We start from the raw sequence: 15,000 nt of genomic DNA, 5'->3' as shown, positions 1-15,000 counted from the left end.
CCCGGCGAACATAGCTTGTTCGCGTTCGCAACGGCGGGCGAACATATGCGATGTTCGATCCGCCCCCTATTCATCATCATTGAGTAAACTTTGACCCTGTATCTCACAGTCTGCAGACACATTCCAGCCAATCAGCAGCAGACCCTCCCTCCCAGACCTTCCCAGCTCCTGGACAGCAGCCATTTTAGATTCATTCGGAAACTGCTTTCTTAGTGAGAGGAGGGACAGTGTAGCTGCTGCTGATTTAATATGGAAATCGATAGCTAGGCTAGTGTATTCAGTGTCCACTACAGTCCTGAAGGACTCATCTGATCTCTGCTGTAAGGACAGCACCCCAAAAAGCCCTTTTTTTTTTTTTTCCTGTGTAATATAATTGCAGTTGCCTGCCTGCCAGCGTGTGTGCCAGGCTCACAGCGTATACTGTGCCCACTTGCCCGTTGCCACCACTCATATCTGGTGTAACATTAGTGTAAATTTAAAAAAAAAAACTTTTTTGACTGTGAAACATCAGTCTGCTTGTGTAATCTAATTGCGTTGCCTGCCTGCCAGCGTGTGTGCCAGGCCCACTTGCCCACAGTGCCACCACTCATATCTGTTGTAACAGTAGTGTAAATTTAAAAAAACAAAACTTTTTGACTGTGAAACATCAGTCTGCTTGTGTAATCTAATTGCAGTTGCCTGCCTGCCAGCATGTGTGCCAGGCCCACTTGCCCACAGTGCCACCACTCATATCTGTTGTAACAGTAGTGTAAATTTAAAAAAACTAAACTTTTTTGACTGTGAAACATCAGTCTGCTTGTGTAATCTAATTGCAGTTGCCTGCCTGCCAGCATGTGTGCCAGGCCCACTTGCCCACAGTGCCACCACTCATATCTGTTGTAACAGTAGTGTAAATTTAAAAAAACAAAACTTTTTTGACTGTGAAACATCAGTCTGCTAGTGTAATCTAATTGCAGTTGCCTGGCTGCCAGCGTGTGTGCCAGGCCCACTTGCCCACAGTGCCACCACTCATATCTGTTGTAACAGTAGTGTAAATTTAAAAAGAAAAAACTTTTTTGACTGTGAAACATCAGTCTGCTAGTGTAATCTAATTGCAGTTGCCTGCCTGCCAGCGTGTGTGCCAGGCCCACTTGCCCACAGTGCCACCACTCATATCTGTTGTAACAGTAGTGTAAATTTAAAAAAAAAAAAACTTTCTTGACTGTGAAACATCAGTCTGCTAGTGTAATCTAATTGCAGTTGCCTGCCTGCCAGCGTGTGTGCCAGGCCCACTTGCCCACAGTGCCACCACTCATATCTGTTGTAACAGTAGTGTAAATTTACCGATAGGGGGAGTAACAGGTATTAAACTGATCAGAATAGTACTACTTAACACACCACTCATATCTGGTGGCACAGTAGATTGCACGCGCAGTGCCCCAAATTTGAAGTAGGAGGACCGACCAAGCATCTTTTTCCATCTCCCGGTTCCTAAAATCCATGCCATATACACATCCCCCGATAGGGGGAGTAACAGGTATTAAACTGATCAGAATAGTACTACTTAACACACCACTCATATCTGGTGGTACAGTAGATTGCACGCGCAGTGCCCCAAATTTGAAGTAGGAGGACCGACCAAGCATCTTTTTCCATCTCCCGGTTCCTAAAATCCATGCCATATACACGTCCCCTGGCGCCGCAACTGCCTCTGGGAACCTTACCATGGGTCCCAGACCGCACGTCTTGTAATTCTCTGTCTGGGAAATTATATATCTATCAAATCTATCTATTTATCGATCAAATCTATCTATCTATCGTATCTATCAAATGTATATTGCATCTATTGATCTATCTATCTAATCTATGTATCTATGTATCTATCAAATCTATCTATCTCATGGTTGTGCAAATGGACTGTTTTCGGTTGTTTGCGGTGCGTTAAACGGGGAGTTTGGTATGTCACTGTGAAGCGGGCGTAACCCTTACACTACCTGATCGATACAACATCATACCTGATGTTTAAAGCACGTTATTCCAAACAATTTAGGAATGTTAGGTGATTTATGCCCTTTATGTATTAAAACCAGACTCTGCATCAACTATGTAATTTTCCGTGGGAGTTTTGCCATGGATCCCCCTCCGGCATGCCACAGTCTAGGTGTTAGTCCCCTTGAAACAACTTTTCCATCACTATTGTGGCCAGAAAGAGTCCCTGTGGGTTTTAAAATTCACCTGCCTATTGAAGTCAATGGCGGTTCGCCCGGTTCGCCCGTTCGTGAACAGTTGTGGACGTTCGCGTTCGCTGTTCGCGAACGGAAAATTTTCAGTTTGCGACATCACTAAATAACATGCACTTTTGTATGATACAAGTAGTGGTCATTATGAATATGTACAAATAACATGCACTTTTGTATGATACAAGTAGTGGTGATTATGAATATGTACAAATAACATGCACTTTTGTATGATACAAGTAGTGCACTATGAATATGTACAAATAACATGCACTTTTGTATGATACAAGTAGTGGTCATTATGAATATGTACAAATAACATGCACTTTTGTATGATACAAGTAGTGGTCATTATGAATATGTACAAATAACATGCACTATTGTATGATGCAAGTAGTGCACTATGAATATGTACAAATAACATGCACTATTGTATGATACAAGTAGTGCACTATGAATATGTACAAATAACATGCACTATTGTATGATACAAGTAGTGCACTATGAATATGTACAAATAACATGCACTTTTGTATGATACAAGTAGTGGTCATTATGAATATGTACAAATAACATGTACTTTGTATGATACAAGTAGTGCACTATGAATATGTACAAATAACATGCACTATTGTATGATACAAGTAGTGCACTATGAATATGTACAAATAACATGCACTTTTGTATGATACAAGTAGTGCACTATGAATATGTACAAATAACATGTACTTGTGTATGATAAGAGTAGTGCACTATGAATATGTACAAATAACATGCACTTTTGTATGATACAAGTAGTGGTCCTTATGAATATGTACAAATAACATGCACTTTTGTATGATACAAGTAGTGCATTATGAATATGAACAAATAACATGCACTATTGTATGATACAAGTAGTGCACTATGAATATGTACAAATAACATGCACTTTTGTATGATACAAGTAGTGGTCACTATGAATATGTACAAATAACATGCACTTTTGTATGATACAAGTAGTGCACTATGAATATATACAAATAACATGCACTTTTGTATGATACAAGTAGTGGTCATTATGAATATGTACAAATAACATGCACTTTTGTATGATACAAGTAGTGCACTATGAATATGTACAAATAACATGCACTTTTGTATGATTCAAGTAGTGGTCATTATGAATAGTACCAGTGTCAGCACATTCCCAGTTCCAATATGGCCTCCAAGTGTCACATATGCTCAGAGTTCATGTCATCTAGCAGACAAGCAAACACGTCCCCTGTAATGCACAGGAAACAGACTGCTGATCTTTATTTTACTTGGCTCCAGACTAGCCACACTGGCTTTTGTAACCACATCCCCAACATCTGTTCCAATATGGTATAGAACAAGGTTAGGTTCTATATATTGATCAGTGATTAGGGATTATTGGGAGATTAATTAAATCAGTTTTATTATTCCTGTTCTTTTCCTGTTTTCCTTTTTTTTCTCTAAATAAGTTATATGGATATTTTTTAGTAAAAAAAAAATTGTTAGATGAAATTAATAATTCTAATATTGATTTAAAAAGAAAGGAAGGAAGGACGAAGGAAAGTATGTTCTAGTGAGAAAAAAATATTAATTAGGGAATTAAAACATGAGGTAACATGCACTATGAATGGAATGATCATTTATTTAATGAATAGTATGAAACTTTGGAGAATGCCTCTAAATTTAACGAGGACAATAATTAAAGGGACATGAAACCCAAATATTTTCTTTCATGATTCAGATAGAACATGTGATTTAAAACAACCTTCCAGTTTTCTTCTATTATCTAATTTGTTTTATTTTCGTGGGATCCATTGCTGACTGCTTATATATACCTCATACTATTGGCTGGCCCAATCCATTCAGCTAGGTCCCAGTAGTGCATTGTTGCTTCTTCAAGAAAGGATACCAAGAGAATGAAGTAAATTAGATAATAGAAATAAATTGGAAGATTGTTTAAAATTGTATTATCTATCTAAATCATAAAATACAATTTTGGGGTTTCATGTCCCTTTAAAGGGGCAGTATACACCAATTTTAATGTATCTGCATGCAACAGACACTACTATAAAGAACATGCACAGATACTGATATAAAAATTCAATATAAAACCTTTTAAAACTTTACTTAGAAGCTCCCAGTTTAACACTGTTAATGAGATATGCCTGGGACACCCACTGAAAGGGGCTGATAACAGAACCTCCCCCCTCCCCTGCATATGAAAAGACCCGTTATACAAACAGAAGCAGTCTGAAGTCATCAGTATACAACTAAAACTTTGGGGCTTGGTTATGAGTCTGAAAATCAGCACAATGTTATTTACAAATAAGCAAAACTATACAATGTTACAAAACACTCCCAGATGGGCTATATAAATGTATCATCTACAAAACATTTATGCAAAAAAAATTGAGAGAAAAAAGATAAACAGAAGGTGATTTTAAAAAACCCACAAGATTTAAATAGTGAGATCATGAAGGGTAAAGAGATGAGGCAGATTATAATGTAGAAGAAACAAAAACAGATACATTGGATGTTATTTTTATGGATAGTGTAGGAATACAGAAGACGAATACACATGTCCTTAGGGAAAAAAATGATTAAAGGGACACTAAACCCAAATTATTTCTTTCACAATTCAGATAGAGCATGCAATTTTAAGCAACTTTATAATTTACTCCTACTATTAATCTGTCTTCGTTGTCTTCCTATCTTTTTTTGAAAAAGAAGGCACCTAAGCTAAGGAGCCAGACATTTTTTGGTTCAGACCCTGGACAGCACTTGTTTATTGGTGCTGTCCAATCAGCAAGGACAACCCATGTTGTGAACCAAAAATGGTCCGGTTTCTAAACTTACATTCTTGCTTTTCAAATAAAGATAGCAAGAAAATGAAGAAAAAATGATAATAGGAGGAAATTAGAAAGTTGTTTAAAATTGCTGCTCTATCTGAATCATGAAAGAAAAATAATTGGGTTCAGTGTCCCTTTAATATATTAAAAAAAAGTAGGAAAAAAAAGATATCAAAGTGAAGTAAATTGAAGTTTAGGAAGAAACAATATGGAGTAGATTACAAGTAGAGCGCACAATTTTGCTTTCGCTAGTGCAATATTTGCACTTCACTCAGTAATACCGGCGCACGCAAATGTGCTCTGGTATTACAAGTCATCTGCAATAAATAAATCCTTATTTATTTATTTAACCATGTACCATTTTAGTATTTTCCTTTGAGCAGATTCTGCTTTATGTACAGTTGTGCTCATAAGTTTACATACCCTGGCAGAATTTATGATTTCTTGGCCATTTTTCAGAGAATATGAATGATAACACAAAAACTTTTCTTTCACACATGGTTAGTGTTTGGCTGAAGCCATTTATTATCAATCAACTGTGTTTACTCTTTTTAAATCATAATGACAACAGAAACTACCCAAAGGACCCTGATCAAAAGTTTACATACCCCATTTCTTAATACTGTGCATTGCCCTCTTTAACATCAATGACAGCTTGAAGTCTTTTGTGATATTTGTGGATGAGGCTCTTTATCTTCTCAGATGGTAAAGCTGCCCATTCTTCCTAGCAAAAAGCCTCCAGTTCCTGTAAATTCTTGGACTGTCTTGCATGAACTGCACGTTTGAGATCTCCCCAGAGTGGCTCAATGATATTGAGGTCAGGAGACTGAGATGGCCACTCCAGAACCTTCAATTTATTCTGCTGTAGTCAATGATAGGTCGACTTGGCCTTGTGTTTAGGATCATTGTCATGTTGGAATGTCCAAGTATGTCCCATGTGCAGCTTCCGGGCTGATAAATGCAAATTTTCCTCCAGTATTTTTTTTTTTGCCATCAATTCTGACCAAATTTCCTGTGCCTTTGTAGCTCACACATCCCCAAAACATCAGGGATCCACCTCCGTGTTTCACAGTAGGAATGGTGTACCTTTCATCATAGGCCTTGTTGAATCCTCTCCAAATGTAGCGTTTATGGTTATGGCCAAAAAGCTAAACTTTGGTCTCATCACTCCAAATGACTTTGTGCCAGAAGGTTTGAGGCTTGTCTCTGTGCTGTTTGGCGTATTGTAATCGGGATACTTTGTGGCATTTGCTCAGTAATGGCTTTCTTCTGGCGACTCAACCATGCAGACCATCTTTCTTCAAGTGCCTCCTTATTGTACATCTTGAAACAGCCACACCACATGTTTTCAGAGAGTCCTGTATTTCACCTGAAGTTATTTGTGGGTTTTTCTTTGCATCCCGAACAATTTTCCTGGCAGTTGTGGTTGAAATTTTAGTTGGTCTACCTGACCGTGGTTTGGTTTCAAAAGAACCCCTCATTTTCCACTTCTTTATTAGAGTTTGAACACTGTTGATTTGCATTCTCAATTCCTTGGATATCTTTTTATATCCCTTTCCCAATTTTTTGCAGTTCAACTACTTTTTCCCGCAGATCCTTTGACAATTCTTTTGCTTTCCCCAAGACTCAGAATCTAGAATCGTCAGTGCAGCACTGGATGAAAGATGCAAGGGTCTGTCAGGAGTCCAGAAACTCATTGTCCTTTTATACACACACACTAATTACAAGCAAACAGATCACAGGTGAGGATGGTTACCTTTAATAGCCATTCAAACCCCTTTGTGTCAATTTGTGTGCATGTTATCAGGCCAAAATCACCAGGGTATTTAAACTTTTGATCAGGGTCATTTGGGTAGTTTCTGTTGTCATTATGATTTAAAAAGAGTAAACACAGTTGAATGATAATAAATGGTTTCAGCCAAACACTAACTATGAGTGAATGAACAGTTTTTGTGTTATCATTCATATTCTCTGAAAAATGACCAAGAAATCATAAATTCTGCCAGGGTATGTAAACTTATGAGCACAACTGTATATATACTGTATATCCTGGAAATATGGCCTTAATAATAACTGCCAACAATTCTCAATAAGAGGCCTAACTAGTCATAAGTAAACAACCTTAAAGGGACTGTCTGCATGAAAATGTTTATTTTTAAAAAAGATAGATAATCCCTTTATTACCCATTACCCAGTTTTGCATAACCAGCAGTTATATTAATATATGATTTACCTCTGAGATTACCTTGTATCTAAGCCTCTGCAGACTGCCCCGTTATCTCAGTTCTTTTTACGAACTTGCATTTTAGCCAATTAGTGCTAACTCCACTGGAGACAGAACAATGTTATCTATATGACACACATGAACTAGCGCAGTCTAACTGTGAAAATTGTCAAAATGCACTGAGATGAGAGGCGGCCTTCAATGGCTTTGAAATCAGTTTATGAGTCCACCTAGGTTTACCTTTTATCTAAGAATACTAAAAGAACAAAGCAAATTTGATGATAAAGGTAAATTGGAAAGTTGTTTAAAACTGCATGATCTATATGAATCATGAACGTTTAATTTTGACTAGACTGTCCCTTTAATGTGCCTGCTGCTAATGCACCACTGGGATAGAACTTTCTGCATTGCTTACGCAGGTATCGTGAGTTAAACTGTGTTTTTGTCCCACTGACAGGAGTCGGCTGTTTATCAGCTGTGGGCGGAAATACTCAAAACAGAAGATTCTTGGCCAAAACCACAACCCAAAAGCACACGGACTGCGTAGCAAGGAAAAACATGACATTGTTTATAGGAAGTGAAAAGGAAAATATAATTTTCTGCAAACTATTACTAGACATACCTTTCTCTTGAACCTAACCAGACAGCGCTAAAAGCAACTTGAAGAGTTACAGAGTTTTTAATAAAGCGTCAGCATCCTGTTTAATTTCCTACCATAGATCTAAAGCATCATTCACAAATTACACAACTCTAAATGTAGCACAAGAAATGAACAATGTAAAATTCTATGTTAGAAGGCGAGCAGAGAGATGCATATATTGTGCTGTTTGTAAGTCAATGAATAACAGGTCTAGTCTTTCTTTCTTTTTATTTAACTCTAGTTTTGTTCATGTGTTTTTCTCTTTATGCCTATCTGTGTATCTTTATCTGATTCTCTCTCAATACTCTTATCTATATGTCCTAGTTTATTATATATTTTTTGGATAGCTCTGCAAAATTCCATAGTGCTGGATTAATGAAACCCATGAAGGGACATGAAACTCAATTTTTTTCTTTCATGATTTAGATAGAACATACCATTTTAAACAATCAACTTTCCAATTTATTCTCTTGTTATCCTTGGTTAAAGGAGCATCAATGAACTACTGGGAGCTAGCTGTCCACATCAGGTGAGCTGATAAGTGTCTTATTCGTGCAGCTAGCTCCCAGTACTGTATTGCTGCTCCTGAACCTACTGTGAGTATTTAGGTGAGTGGTGCTCAAGTGCAAGAATAGATACAAAGAAAACAAACAAGAAAAAAACTGTTAAATGCTTTAATAAAACAAGATAATCTAAAACTAAAAATTAGCCAAATATAAGGTATCTGGAGATGAGCTCTGTAACAAGGTTCCAAAGGATAAAGCAAGAGCAGAGTCCAAGGACAGGCCTAAGGTCGGGTACCGTGAAATCTTTCCAGTAACAAGGTACCAAGGTATAGAGCAAGAGCAGAGTCCAAGGACAGGCCTAAGGTCAGGTACCGTGAAATCATACCAGTAACAAGGTTCCAAAGGATAAAGCAAGAGCAGAGTCCAAGGACAGGCCTAAGGTCAGGTAACGTGAAATAATTCCAGTAACAAGGTACCAAGGGATAAAGCAAGAGCAGAGTCCAAGGACAGGCCTAAGGTCAGGTACTGTAAAATAATTCCAGTAACAAGTTACCAAGGGATAAAGCAAGAGCAGAGTCCAAGGACAGGCCTAAGGTCAGGTACCGTAAAATAATTCCAGTAACAAGGTACCAAGGGATAAAGCAAGGGCAGAGTGCAAGGACGGGCCTAAGGTCAGGTACCGTGAAATAATTCCAGTAACAAGGTACCAAGGGATAAAGCAAAAGCAGAGTGCAAGGACAGGCCTAAGGTCAGGTACCGTAAAATAATTTCAGTAACAAGGTACCAAGGGATAAAGCAAGAGCAGAGTCCAAGGACAGGCCTAAGGTCAGGTACCGTGAAATCATTCCAGTAACAAGGTACCAAGGGATAAAGCAAGAGCAGAGTCCAAGGACAGGCCTAAGGTCAGGTACCGTGAAATCATTCCAGTAACAAGGTACCAAGGGATAAAGCAAGGGCAGAGTGCAAGGACAGGCCTAAGGTCAGGTACCGTGAAATAATTCCAGTAACAAGGTACCAAAGGATAAAGCAAGAGCAGAGTCCAAGGACAGGCCTAAGGTCAGGTACCGTGAAATAATTCCAGTAACAAGGTACCAAGGTATAGAGCAAGAGCAGAGTCCAAGGACAGGCCTAAGGTCAGGTACCGTGAAATAATTCCAGTAACAAGGTACCAAGGGATAAAGCAAGAGCAGAGTCCAAGGACAGGCCTAAGGTCAGGTACCGTAAAATAATTCCAGTAACAAGGTACCAAGGGATAAAGCAAGAACAGAGTGCAAGGACAGGCCTAAGGTCAGGTAGCGTGAAATAATTCCAGTAACAAGGTACCAAGGGATAAAGCAAAAGCAGAGTGCAAGGACAGGCCTAAGGTCAGGTACCGTGAAATAATTCCAGTAACAAGGTACCAAGGGATAAAGCAAGAGCAGAGTCCAAGGACAGGCCTATAATCAGGTACCGTGAAATAATTCCAGTAACAAGGTACCAAGGGATAAAGCAAGAGCAGAGTTCAAAGACAGGCCTAAGGTCAGGTACCGTGAAATAATTCCAGTAACAAGTTACCAAGGGATAAAGCAAAAGCAGAGTCCAATGACAGGCCTAAGGTCAGGTACCGTGAAATCATTCCAGTAACAAGGTACCAAGGGATAAAGCAAGAGCAGAGTCCAAGGACTGGCCTAAGGTCAGGTACTGTAAAATAATTCCAGTAACAAGGTACCAAGGGATAAAGCAAGAGCAGAGTCCAAGGACAGGCCTAAGGTCAGGTACCGTGAAATAATTCCAGTAACAAGTTACCAAGGGATAAAGCAAGGGCAGGGTCCAAGGACAGGCAAAAGAGATTGAGTAGGCACAGTGTGTGTATGTTAAATATATATATATATATATATATATATATATATATATATATATATATATATATATATATATATATATATATATATATATATATATATATATATATATATATATTACCAGCATGAGTTGAGGTGGGTATAATTTAAATTAGTTTTATATAAAATCATACATTTTTATCACTGATGACACATTTTTTAATTTTTACCTCTAGAAGTATTTCAAGAAACATGGGGCTCGATCACATATGCGACGTCGCCCGCAAAAGCCAGCGACGCCGGGTTTTGCGTGGGTTTGGTATCCTATATAAAGTGCCGCATATAAATGCAGCACGTATATTTCACCCGTCGGCCGCAATTTTTACTCCCATAAGCTAACATGGGACTGCGTCGCAAATCGGTATCCAATATTCAGCGAAAGGACTTACGTGGCGAAAATTGAGAAATCTTACTCCATTTTCACCTCTCCATAAAAGGCAGTCGTAGCAAGCCTTGCGCTGAGTATGGGAGCACCGTAACTCCCGAAAATGCCTGCAAAAATAAACTAACACCTAACGCATGTGCAATATCTATCTACCTGTCAACCGCAATCTCCCACCGCAATAACTAATAAAGTGTATTAACCCCTATATCCAGCATCAAACCCACATCGTAACTAATAAAAGTATTAACCCCAAACCGATAACCCCCCACAACGCAATAAGCCTAATTAAACTATTAACCCCTATATCCACCATCAAACCCCCACTGCATGTAATAAATAAATTATTAACCCCAAAATTTGCCAACCCCAACATAGCAAACTACCGTTTAAAACTATTAACCCCTAATCCGTCATTAACCCACAACGCAATAAACCTATTAATGTATTAACCCCTAAACCGCCAAAGCCCACAACGCAATAAACCTAACCCCTAACCTAACACCCCCTAAATGAACCCAAATTACCTAATTTACAAAATACTAAAGTTACTATTAAATTAAAAAAAAAAACTAACACTACTTTAAAAATACAAATAAACTAAGTATAAATTAAAGGGACAGTCTAATCAAAATTCTGGTGTAGACTGTCCCTTTAAGCTACAATTACAGAAAATAAAAAAAAAATCTAAAATTACATAAAATAAAAAAGAAAATTACCAAATTTTAAAAAAATATACCTAATCCCTATGGAAATAAAAAAGCTTAAAAGGGCTTTTTGCAGGGCATTGCCCCAAGATAATCAGCTCTTGTACAACAAAATACACAAAACCCCCCCAAATGAAATAACCTAACACTAAAAACCCTAAACTACCCATTGCCCTGAAAAAGGGCATTTGTTGGGCATTTCCCTTAAAAGGGCATTTAGATCTTTTACTGCCCACCCTATCTAAATAAAAAAAATAAACCTTAAAAAATCCTAAGTCTAACCCCCAGGTTGATACTCACCGTTCCTGAAGTCCGGCGGAGAAGGTCCTGTTCCAGGCGGTGAAGTCTTCTTCCAAGCGGCGACCTCTTCTTTCTTCCTACTGGAACATCCTTCGCAAAGCGGAGCTGAAGACTGAAGACCGCGGAGCTGAAGACCGGCAACCCTGGAACTGAAGACCGGCGAACCTGGAACTGAAGACCGGCGAACCTGGAACTGAAGACCAATGACCGTGGAGCCATGGAGCATGGAGGATCAGCTTCGTACGATCTTCACCACACACTGGATAGAGAATTCAAGGTACGCGATTAAAAATGGTGTCCCTTGAATTCCTATTGACTAATTTGATTCTTCAAATTCAAATCAGCCAATAGGATAAAAGCTACTCAAATCCTATTGGCTGTTCAAATCAGCCAGTAGGATGATAGCTACTGAAATTCTATTGGCTGATTTGAATAGCCAATAGAGTCTTCAGCTCCGCTCCGTGAAGGATGTTCCAGGAAGAAGAAAGAAGAGGTTGCCGCTTGGAAGAAGACTTTACCACCTGGAACAGGACCTTCTCCGCCGGACTTCAGGAACGGCGAGTATCAACCTGGGGGTTAGACTCAGGGTTTTTGAAGGGTTTTTTTTTGTTTGTTTTTTTAATTTAGATAGGGTGGGCAGTAAAAGAGCTAAATGCCCTTTTCAGGGCAATGGGTAGTTTAGGGTTTTTAGTGTTAGGTTATTTTATTTGGGGGGGTTTGGTGGGTGGGGGTTTTACTGTTAGGGGGGCTTTGTGTATTTTGTTGTAAAAGAGCTGAATTTGGGTTCATTTAGGGGGTGTTATGTTAGGGGGTGTTAGGTTAGGGGTTAGGTTTATTGCATTGTGTGCTTTGGCAGTTTAGTGGTTTTATTGCGTTGTGGGTTAATGGCGGATTAGGGGTTAATACTTTAATAGGTTTATTGTGTTGTGGGATTTGGCGGTTTAGGGGTTAATAGTTTTAATAGGTAGTTTGCTATGTTGGGGTTGGCGGATTTAGGGGTTAATAATTTAGTTATTACTTGCAGTGTGGGTTTGATGGCGGATATAGGGGTTAATAGTTTAATTAGGCTTATTGCGTTGTGGGGGTTGTCGGTTTAGGGGTTAATACATTTATTATTAGTTGTGAAAGGGGGATTGCCGATATAGGGGTTTTACATGTCGGGTTTATTTTTGGGAGGCGTGTTAGACATTTACGGGAGATTTGATATTTTTATTTTTTTTATTAGGCGCCGGCAGTTTCTAAAGTGCCGTAAGTCACCGGCAACTCCAGAAATTTGAATTTACGCTCATTTCTGGACATCACTAGTTTATGTAATACCCCGATGTGCGAGGTGAAATTATGTGCGGCGCGGGTTGCGGTGCGGGTTGCGGCGCAGGTTGCAGGGCTTGCGCTGAAGCCTGCGCTGTATATGTATTCTCACCCATGGTGGTTACAACTGAAATACATGATGGAAATCAAGCCATGCACGTGATGCACACCAGTATCTCTCTGGGCAGTGTGGGTGCACACAGCATATGTACATATGCTCCATATGCTCCTCTGAACAGCAAATGCTATAGCAGTAATAGCTTTTTACTATGATACTGCTTCTATTCAGTATTGAAACACATTTTGATTTTGACTACCAGTTCCCTTCAAAGGAGCACTAGACACAGTAGAATAGCATAATCAATAAATTCATAATAAAGAGACAATGCAAAATCATTGAATTTCAAATAAATAGTAGATTTTTTTCTGACAAAAGTTAGTTACATTTTCCTTCCTAATACATCATGTGACAGCCGTCAGCCAATCACAAATGCATATATATATATATATTCTGTGAATCTTGCACATGCTCAGTAGGAGCTGGTGCCTCAGAAAGTGTAAATATAAAAAGATTGTGCACATTTAGATAATGGATGTGAATTGGAAAGTTGTTTTAAAATTGTGTGCTCTATCTGATTCATCAAAGTTTACTTTTGACTTGACTGTCCCTTTAAACACACCTAAGGGCATCACTATTTACAGGAAGATGTTGTTGCTTAACTAAAATGCTGCATTTTTATGTGAATTCTTTTACACTAATGAGCAACACATGCTGCAAGCTCTGAGGTCTGGCAACTTAAAGTGAAGGTCCATTTGTATGAATTAGTGCCCTGTTTTTAATAATCCTATTAAAAACAAGGGCACTTTAATTCATCAAAATTGACATTTCACTCGTTTTCTTCAAAAACGTACCTTTTAATCCTGACAGCCGCTCCAGCGATTCCCCCGGGCGCCAGAAGCCTCTGCAGACATCAGAAATGACGAATCCGGCTTCCTCCAATCACGGCTTCTCCCTGAGCTTCTAAAGCATTTTATAAAGCTGAGGCTGAAAGTTTTATTCATGAAGAGAGTAATGCTAGAGCAATGCTTTTCAAACCTGTCCTCAGGCCTCCCTAGCAGGCCAGATTTTCAGGATTAACCACTAATCAGCTGATAATTTCACCTGTGCTCCAGTTCAGATATCCTCAATATGTGGCCTGTTAGGGAGGCCTGGGGACAGGTTTGAAAACCAGTGGCTTATAGCAAAGGGCCCTGATCTTAGGTTGGGAGGTTGTAGATTCAGGAGTAATTTGTACTTCTTTACAGAAAGGGTTTTTGAATCATGGAGCAAACTTCCAACAGAGGTGGTAACAGCAAATACAGCAGAACAATTAAAGAGTGCCTGTGATATTAATTACACTTTAGAAATAAATACTATGGCCTGAAATACAAGTAGGGTGCAAGTGGTGTTAAATTCTAATACTGCTTGCAGAAAATCCATTGTATTCTTGTGCTCATATATATATAGTACAAGTGGTCGCATAGTGCGCTCTAATCTATTTATTTTGTGTAGCGCAAGTGGGTAATTTCCCTTCGACAATAATCTTCTCTGAGGATCCACACTAAAATCTAAACTTTATTTGGAAAACGCTTAAAGGGACAGTACACTGTAAAATTGTTTTTATATGAATGTATTTTCAATGACTTCTTATACCAGCTGCAGAGTATAAAACGTATGAGAAATTGCATTTTCCGGTTTATTTGTGTATATGAAGTAGCTGGTTTTGTGCTTTTAAACCACAGCCTATTACAATGGATTGAGTTTCAGGTAATATTAGATCTCATTATTTTACCACTTTGTGTACACACACTTGCTTCCTTATCTTATATTTGTCTGGAAAACCAAACCTCAATAGTTAGAAAGAACAATGGAAAATTACCATGCCCCCCGCTGAGAGTGTAATCTCGTCTGTTGGCTGTGTTTACTTAGGCTA

The 15,000-nt window shown here is 38.7% G+C and overlaps 1 long non-coding RNA gene across 1 annotated transcript in view; it reads right to left on the bottom strand.

Moving 5' to 3' along the window:
- LOC128644503 (uncharacterized) overlaps positions 1 to 15,000 on the bottom strand; it is a 132,908-nt gene that overhangs the window by 112,620 nt on the left and 5,288 nt on the right. The gene's annotated exons all lie outside the window — the stretch shown is intronic.

This window comes from Bombina bombina, unplaced genomic scaffold (assembly GCF_027579735.1).
Source record: "Bombina bombina isolate aBomBom1 unplaced genomic scaffold, aBomBom1.pri scaffold_637, whole genome shotgun sequence".
In the NCBI taxonomy this organism is placed as follows: Eukaryota; Metazoa; Chordata; class Amphibia; order Anura; family Bombinatoridae; genus Bombina; species Bombina bombina.
This window is presented reverse-complemented; position numbering and strand designations above follow the sequence as displayed.